General features: G+C 33.5%; 1 protein-coding gene and 1 pseudogene across 2 annotated transcripts in view; one reads left to right on the top strand and one right to left on the bottom strand.

Annotated features, from left to right (window-relative positions):
• RASA2 (RAS p21 protein activator 2) overlaps positions 1-9,632 on the top strand; it is a 100,268-nt gene that overhangs the window by 4,852 nt on the left and 85,784 nt on the right. The gene's annotated exons all lie outside the window — the stretch shown is intronic.
• LOC111738129 lies at positions 8,305-8,422 on the bottom strand (annotated as a pseudogene).

The raw sequence follows: 9,632 nt of genomic DNA, 5'->3' as shown, positions 1-9,632 counted from the left end.
GTACCTCTCTCACTATGGTATCCTGAGGAGGATTTCAGATACAATATATGAAAGTGTTTTATAAAACTACAGCTAAACAAACTAGGAAAAGGTGGTATTATTAAGAGAAGACTGTGGCAGGAAGTTCATCCCTTTCAAAATCACAGTGCCAGCTGAGATTAGGTTTGAACTGTTGCCAAAGTTGCCTCATTAGGAAAAAGATTAAATTTTTCTAAATGCTTTGATTGCTTATTATTGGAGGATTTGAATTTGTTACCTGATTGTATTCCATGAATATTGTTACTAATTGGTCTTTAGCCTGGAAAAGAAAAATCTCATAATCACACCTTACACCTTAAATGTTTTTATTTGTCATGGCAGGTTTGGATTTTTTGGTAGTAAAGTATGAATCAACACATTTTATTGACCATGCAATAGAATTGAGAGGGAGAGATTAAAGAGTTTATTCATGCTAAGAATTCATTATTGTCAGATATTTGAAATAAGTTATTTGATAAATTATAATAGAGGGGAAGATTTAGAAAGGGTTTGTTCATACTAAGAATTCATTATTGTTAGAAATTTGAAATGAGATGATGAGTTATTTAGGATGGAGGAAGAATCCATCTTTCAGATTGTGTAGAAATGAGAGAAAAGGGTTCTTTGTAAAAGTTCACAGAGCAGTCTGCTAATCATTTGCTCTGAGGAAGACAGGAGGTAAACCTCAATGAGTTCATAGTTTTGTTTTTTTTAACTTGGAATTCTTTGAATAGACTCTAATAGACTGTGGAACTAATGTGACTGAAATAAAACTATTGTTTTATCCTTTAATCATAGATGCTAATCCTATTCCTTTGTTAATGTGCTTTATGAAATTATTTGACAATAATATGAGATTATATGTTTTATCTATTGAAGTTCTGTGCTTTTGCGAGCTACTAACAATTTTGTTGTGTAGTCATTGGTTAATGTAAATAAAGAAATTTTTTTATCTACATTAATAAATGTCTATTATATATCTTCAGTTTTGTATGTCATTTTAGTCACCAAAAATCTCTAGCTAAAATAATATACCTTATAAGGTTATACCAATACACATGCAAACATCAGTGAATAATAATTAACAAATTTGTTACTAAGAGCTTAGTTCTAAGAATGTCATTAGTGACAGAATGACTTTAGAAAAATTCTTTAACTTTGCTGAGCTATTTTCGTACTTGTAAAATGAGAGGTTTGGTGTGGTCTTCAACATCCTTTCTAGCACTATCTTTGATTATCGCTTTTAAACTTTAACTATTCAGTTTAAGACAGTATTATCAGATGCTTTTACTTTAATCCTTAAATATATTTAGTATACCTCTTGTGCATAAGGTACACTATTTTAAAAATATTTGTCTAAGATTTATTATATGATTGAATCCTAAAAAAACTTTTCCTGTGCTTATTAATTTATTCAGCAATACATAATCCATATTTGAGTGATAGGACACTAATTGTGAATTGGACCTAAAATGTGAATGGGATAAAAAAGTTCCTTACTAGTTTATCCAAAAATATATGCTAAGCAATAGTTGTTTTTAGATACCTGTATTCTTAGAGAATTATAGATGTTTAGAGCTGGAAGGTAGAGAACATATCTTGTTCTCTCTCCTCGTTTTACAAATGAAGTTGACACTCAGAGAGCCAGGTGTCACTAGTTGGGCACTAGTCCATGGCCTTTTGGGCACTAGTCCATGAGTACTATCTTTCTAAAATGCTTTGTAGGATGAATTCATTAGTAATAATGTTGAAAATTTACTTCATTTAATATACGAAGATTACACTGCCTATCTAGTGACACATTCAGTAGTAATTGATTTTCATCGTGTCATCTACACAATTTCATCTATTCCTTTTTAAGAACTTCATGAAGTTGTTGGACATAGTGATGAGACTATGGCTGTGACCTAAATGAAGATTGAGCCTGGATGCTTCCCTATTTGTGTCATTCTCTAACTCAGCTGTTTTCAGTCCTGACTGCCCATCATCGTCGCCTGTGAACTTAAAAAAATTATAATCTAGGTTCTACTTAAGACCTACAGAATCAGAATTTCTGGGGTGGTCCTGGACATCTGTAGGTTTAAAACGTCCAACAGAGAGTGATAATGGCCAGTTAGGATGGTGAGCTTCTTTTGACAGTTGAACAGGCTAGCCACAAACTACCTGAGTGACAGCAACCTGCTGTGCATGACCATGACCACTTAAAGGGAACCAATAGAAAGTTTGGTGTGATCACAGGGAGGTTTTAATTTATTTGATTATTTTTTTAAAAAAATTTACTTATTTATTTGATTAGGTAGTATCAATACCTGGTATGAAATTCAAAAGATATAGAAGGGTATACATTGAAAAGTAAATTTTCTTACTTCTGTTGTCTCCTAGCCATTCCCTCTTCGGAAGCAAGCATTACGAGTTTTTTTTTGTATATCCTTACAGAGATTATTTATTTACAAACATAAATGTATGAGTATTAATCTCTCTCATCAGCATGCAAATAATAGCAAAATATATACATTGCATCTTGCTTTTTTATACTTAACAGTAATTTGAAAATTTTAAAATCCATATGTATGGGGAACTGCCTCATTTTTACCAGCTGCATAATATTTCATCACCTGGATATATACCACAGTTTATTTAACTAGTTCCCTATTGATGTTCATTTAGATTGTTTCTGTTCTTTGCCATTACACACATTACTGCAATAAATAACCTTGTAGGTATGTCATTTTTGATATGAGTGCATATGTCTATCAGTAGGCTGAATTTCTAGATGTTAAGTTGATGAATAGTATGTGCATTCCTATTTTGGAAAGACGATGCCAAATTGTTTTTCATATAATCAATAGCAATTTATGCTTCTACCAGCAATGTATGAATGCCTATTTCTTTACACCCGCATCGTGTATATTTTAAAACATCTTGATCTTTGCTGGTCTGTCAGCTGAAAAGAAACATTTACAGTTTTAATTTGTGCTTCTTCTGAAAGAGGTCAAGGGTATCCCCATATTTTAAGAGCTGTTTTTACTTTTTTTTTTGAGAAGTTGTCTATTTCATTTGTCCATTTTTCTACTGGATTATAAATCTTACTGAATTGTGGTTATGCTTTATGCAATAAGGAAGTTAGCTACATTTTTAGCGAAATAATTTTTAAAACTTCAGATTCTTTGGCTGATCCCTACGTTTATTCTTGAGAAGTTGATTGTGAGATCCAGTGAGGGCAGTCAGTTGCTGATCTCATCTACTTATGTAATTTCTGATATTAGCATAGAGCTAGAGAAATAACTGTTTGAGGAAAGGTAAACAAGGGTTAAAAGACAAACAGTAGTTTGGGAGAAGAAATTTGCAGCAAATCCTAAGACAAAAAGAAAACACTCATATAACACTTATTCTGTGCCAGGTACTGTTTTTAAACACTTTAAGCATATTAATTAATTTAATCCTAACAATAAGTACAGTTATCTACATTTTACAGATGAGGAAACTGAGGCACAGGATAGGTAAACTAAGTAACTTGACTAAGACAGCTAGAGAGTGGTGGAGCTATCATTCACATGGGGCAGACAAGGTCTAGAGTCCATCTTGTTACTCTTAACCTACTATACTATACTACCTCTCTATTTGTTATTGTCCAGAGTACATAAAAAGTACATACAAATATATAAAAATAAAGGATACGAATAGGCATTTCACAGAAAAGGAGATGCAAAAGTCCAGTAAACATAAGAAAATACTGGAAAGGTTTAACAAAAACTAATCAGGGAAATACAAATTTTAAAAAAGCATCCGTTTGTGAAAAGAGAAAAGCTTGTTAATTTCAGTATTTGGTGAGGATTTAGGGAAAAGTTACTTACCTCACTGTTACTGAGTTTAAATTGGTAAAGGAATGTTAGAGAGCATTTTGGCAGTATGTGTTAAATATTTAGATGTATATACCCTATGCATTTCTACTTGTACATACCTACCCTGTAGAAACACTTGTACATTTGCAGAAAAGGCATATACAAAGAGTTTAATGTTACCTTGTTGGTAAAACAGACCAATTAGAGACAACTTAAGTGTCCATCAGTAGTAAAATGGCTAAATATGTTCATACACAATTCTGTAGCAGCTAAGAATGAGATGTATCTATAATATGAAAGGGTAGAACTTCAAGATGTATTGTTGAGTTAAAAAAACAAGTTAGTGAGATATATATATATATATACATATATATATATAGTATCATGTGTTTTATTTTTTCTACATATCTATGAGAAAAAGGATGGAAAGATTTGAAAAGATGTACAGCATCGTTTTCCTCAGTGGTAAGCAAAGGGAATTCGCCTTACTTGTAATGGTTTAATTTTCTACAGAGTGTATTTATGTATTAATTGTTATTTTAAAAGACCATATTTATAAATGGATTAGATACAGTATTAATCTTAACCTGTGAGAGCCTCTCTTGCTCTGCTGTTGAAGTCTATCTTATCTGCAAAAATAAGAGTAACCAAATGTTAGGCTTGGTAACATTTTAAGTGCACATAGAAATAAAGTCAACTTTTTCCTCAAGTGTTTGGGTAACTTTTTATTTCCTATACTTTGCATGTTTTCATTGTTTGTGTTCAAAAAATTGACTTTAAAAAAATACAAATTTTTGTTTCAGAGGAATGTAGTAAAAAGAATAATTTTGATCCTTTGAAATAATATCATTTGTGTGAGTGCAGAACCTCTTAGTTTTGAATTTGGACAATTTTATTTTGTAAACAATATTCTTAGGACGGGGGAAGTGAACTAATAATATGCATTTCTAGGTACTATGTTAGGCTACTTTGCAAATTGTTTCATTTAATACAATTTCATGAAGAAGATTATTATTATTCCTCTTTTAGTGAAGAAGCAGACAGAAATGTATTAGTTCAGGGTTTAAAAGGGCAGAGCCAGGTTTTCAGAAGGTCTTTAAATAACCAAAGTCCATATCCTTTTCTCTACCAAGTTGCCTCTTAGATGGTATATTGGAAAGGACTGATGAGTACATTTCTGTTGTCAAGAAATTAATAATTATCCCTGAATTGGTTATGGTCTAATGTAGTGGATATTCAATAAAATTAGAATGTTGGAATGCCATATCTTTAGTACTGTTTTGAGAATTCACAAAAAATTACTCTTCTCTCTGCCTATGTTCCTTTGGGTTTGTCTGTGCTTGTGAATGGTTCTCCTAGAAAACACACACATGCACACACACATACACCTATACATGCATATGTGTGGATACAACTTCTTTATATCTAGGTGCCACTTTTTTTTTGAAAAGCACTAGATCATAATGAGTTCCATTTGGGCTCCCTGGATGCCATTACTAGAAATAGCCATATTCCATATATGACTAGTGCATGTAGCCCTTAATTCTGCCACCACCTGACTTTTCGGCCTTTCGTTTGCTTGCCTTACAAGACTCTTGGTCACCTTAGGAGCTTTGCTAAGCATTTTGTAGCTGTAGGAACCATCGGCCTATTCTAGGACGGATTCCTACTATATGTTCTTCACAATTTGGTTTGCTACTTGAGAAGGGGGCTATAGGAAGCTTAGGGATCAGCACATGTTCAAAACTGAAACCAGAAGTGGGCAAGGCAAACCACAGGAAGATCCTGCATGCATCTTGGTGACGTTTCTCTGAAACCCATGGACGCTTCCTGGCAGTACCTTGTGAAACTTGCCTTTTCATGTACAGTAGTTTCCTAACTTCTTGCTCTGTGCTAAGCTTCAGTCAAAGATGATTAATATGATGGCAATATAGATAACTATGGTAATGTTTATGCATATAACTTGTGTAAAACAACTAGCCCCTAATCATGTTCTGTAGACTTCTCACTGAGGTTGAGAAGTTGCTGTAGAATTTATATTTTAACCTCGACTTTATGCCTTGTCAAGAATCTTACTTATTTGTTCAGGTTTTACAGCCACAAATCAGTTCTTTGCTCACTGAGTCTTGGCTAACCACCTAAACTATGCTGGATTCCTGGAGTCTTTTGTCCACTCAGGTGCTTGCTCAGTGGTATGATCTTGTTTTTAGGTACCTTGATGATTGTACCTCATTTAGGACATGTAGGAGTGCAGTGTTGATGAAACTTTATTATTCCCTATTTCTTAAACTTCCAGATTAATAGCATAATGCCTGTTCTTAGGAACAGATTTCTGATAGGAATTATGTAATGTGTTGATTTTTTTAAGATTACCAGTTGTGTGGGATTATAGAGTCTCAGGTTGTACGTTACCATTTACTGGAAGTGAGAAAAAATGCTTGACAATTCAGTTATCTGATCCCATTAATTTGTGCATCGGAAAATCCTACTTAGTAGATATTCCAGCAGTCACCATATGCCTATTAGTACCATTTCTCATTCTCTTCCTGAATATCAGAAATGTATAACTTTCCAGTGGCGTTTTCAAGGTTACAAGGAGAGAAATCACAGCTACATAACATACTTCTCTTCAGTAGTTCTTAGACCTGTCCCCACCATTTTTTTTTTTGTTGTTGTTATACCGGGGACAATCTGACATACTCTGAGTATGGTGAGACTCTTTGGAAGGTCATGTATGATTATGGCAGTTCTCTCCCTTACTCCATTGGAAACTGTAAAGATAAATGAACAAGAGAGAGGTCTTATCTTATGTAAGAATTCTTTATTTTATACAAAGTATTATGTTAGGTATAATATAATAAATTGATTGAATGTTAACTGTTAATGTAGCATGTCAAGAGCATGGTATTCTGCTGCTTTTCTAGTAACTACCTAACTTCTATGAGCTTCAACTTCCTCTGCTGTCTTTTGGGAATAGAAGTTCTTCTAATCTTCCAAAGTGGTAATGAAAAGATTAAATGATTTGATATACTGCCTGGCACATTGTGCTCAGTTAAATGTGGGCTGTAGCATAAACAGTAGTGATATTTGGTAAAGTATATTTTCATAGTTTGTTTTGATGAACAGTTTATCAAATATAACTCTATATTTAGTTCTTGTAGTGTTTTTCAGATTAACTTGGAATAGGTAGCAGTATCCAGAAACATTTGAAATTATTGTCACCATGTATTTTTTAAATTTCAAGTGTTGTCTCTCAGAATTTTAAAGCTGTGGGGAACCAAAATTAACTAGTTAAGGGATTGAAAACTCCACTCTGCAGAGACCAGGCATAAGGAAGTAAATCCAGGTGGAGATTGTTTTGAGTTAGTAAGGTGTATCTGTCTGTAGTTTTTATTCAGAATCATGTTGCCAGGTCTTTGATTATTAAAGAAACCAGAAATAATGTATCTAAGTATTATTAACTCTCCCAGTTTCTACATGTTGACTACCGTTTTGTTTGTTTGTTTGTTTGTTTGTTTGTTTGTTTTAATACTGTGCAAACCAAACAAAGTAAATATCTGGCTGGCTGATCCCCAAATTGTGCCCTCTAAAATAGTTTAAATCCCTCATTTTAGTGATGTGGAGCCTGAGCTATATATAAAAGTCAGGTGTTTTTCCATCTATTTCCCATAATAGTCATGGATTACTTCTGTAAAAGGAATGTCATTTAAAAAACAAAAACAAAAACAAATGAACTCCTCTGGTGTATCCAATTGTTAAATTACAGATTATCTTTGGTTGGGACCTAATGGCTTGGGTAAAGGGAATTGTGTACAGTTGCTAATTTTTTGGAATCTTAACCAAGGAAGGGCACTACTATTTACTGAGTGCTTACTCTGTTCTAGGTATTGTGGTAAGTGCTTTACCTCAGTTAATAGTTACAGCAATCCTGAAGCATTATAATTACCTCTTTTTATGCAGGAGGTTGAGACTAAAGACATACAGATTCTCAAGTACCAAGTTTGTATTGAAACTCAGATCTCTGTCTCCAAAAAGAATTAATTTAACTTGTTATACTGTACTAACATTGTATGTTTTCAGAATTATATGCCCCTTTTACTTTAAAAATTAAAAGTAAGCTTTATAAGAAAATTTGAAAGACCTTATGATGTTAATATTATATAGGATTGTCTTATTTCTGTATAATTGGATAGCATCAAAACATGTAATTTTACTCTAAACTCGTCAACACCAATACTGTTCTATTTTAAGTATACATTGCTTCATTCTTCTTCATTTTTTTAATGTAAGTGATAAAGTTTACATGTTTTTATATCTTTTCCCCATCTAAAGTTCTAGTCCTCTGTTTAGGTTGGTATTCCTTTTTTATTTTTTTTTAGGCGAGGCAGCGCTTGGTTGACCTTACAGATTGCAAGGACCCTATTTTATTTTTTTATTTTTTTTATGCCTACAGCACCTGGTCTTCCTAGGTGGTCTCCCATCCAAGTACTAACCAGGCCTCACCCTGCTTAGCTTCCAAATCAGATGGGATTGGGCTTGTTCAGGGTAGCATGGCCGTAGACTGGTATTCCTTTTATTAGAACTCCATATCCTGAGTCACTCGGGCCAAATTATTCTGTCTCTATAACATCTCTTCCATTTTACTTTTCCTACCATTTGCCCTTTCATTACCTTAGTTTAGGCCCTTTAACTGTCAGATTAATTTTCCTGAAGCATAGTTCTGACCCTGTAGAAACTTTTAGTGACCCTTGTTGCCTACCGAATAAAGTTAAAAACTCCTTAGCTTGGCATTTCAGGTCCAGTTTGATTCCACCTTTCCTTTACAGTCTTATACCTTTTGTTCTCTTTTTGACTCTCTCTTGCCTTAGCCAATTTGTACTATTCACTGCCTTCTTGAAGATGTTCCTCCTTTTTCCACCTCCTGAATTTGTTTATGTTGTGCCTTACTCCTGCATTGTTATCCTTCCACCCTCAATTTCTGTATCTTTTGGGAAAAAATCAATTGGAAGACGTTATCGTGATGATTAAGTGAAGTAACATATATGAAGTCCTAAAATATCTGCTGTGTGTAGTATATGTGTTAACTTACTGAGTAAATGGTAGCTATTATGATTTAGCTTTCCTCCCACACCAAATAGTCTTTGTCTTAAGATCATCTTGTCCAGGACCTTAGCCTTTTGCAATTTTTCTTGAGATTTAATCTTATCCCACTGGGATCTCTGTTGGTTCTTATCCCTGTACTTAAGTTATCCTTTGAATAGAGTTGGTCCTACAGGATCTCTTAGGACAATTTCAGAAAAGAATGCCTGTCTGTTCCTCTCAGGACTGCTGTATTCAGAAAAACAGTAAGAATGGAATGGAAAGACTAAGCTTTGGAGTTAGATTTCTGTCAAATCACCTTACCAGATATGTAACTGAATTTTTTTAAAATTTATAAAAAGGTATGATAATACTTCACAAGGTTGTCGTAGAGATCAAATGAGATATTTGAAAATATGTTTAGCACTGTCTTGGAGCATCCTAATTGATAAATATTTATCTCCCTTTCTTACTTATCCTAGTAGTGTCCTCCTCTAGGATATATAAACATACATATAAACCTACAGATATAAATACATGCACACAATCCCCCAAACATACACATAAGCATACATGTGCATGCTCACATACATGTCCAGAAGCATATATACTAGAATCTGTACCCAATAGCTTCATACTTGGAATTCTCGTCCTAGGTAAAATTTATATGGTAAGATCTAGCTTTACTATCTA

This window comes from Pteropus vampyrus, unplaced genomic scaffold (assembly GCF_000151845.1).
Source record: "Pteropus vampyrus isolate Shadow unplaced genomic scaffold, Pvam_2.0 Scaffold35, whole genome shotgun sequence".
Classification (NCBI taxonomy): domain Eukaryota; kingdom Metazoa; phylum Chordata; class Mammalia; order Chiroptera; family Pteropodidae; genus Pteropus; species Pteropus vampyrus.
This window is presented reverse-complemented; position numbering and strand designations above follow the sequence as displayed.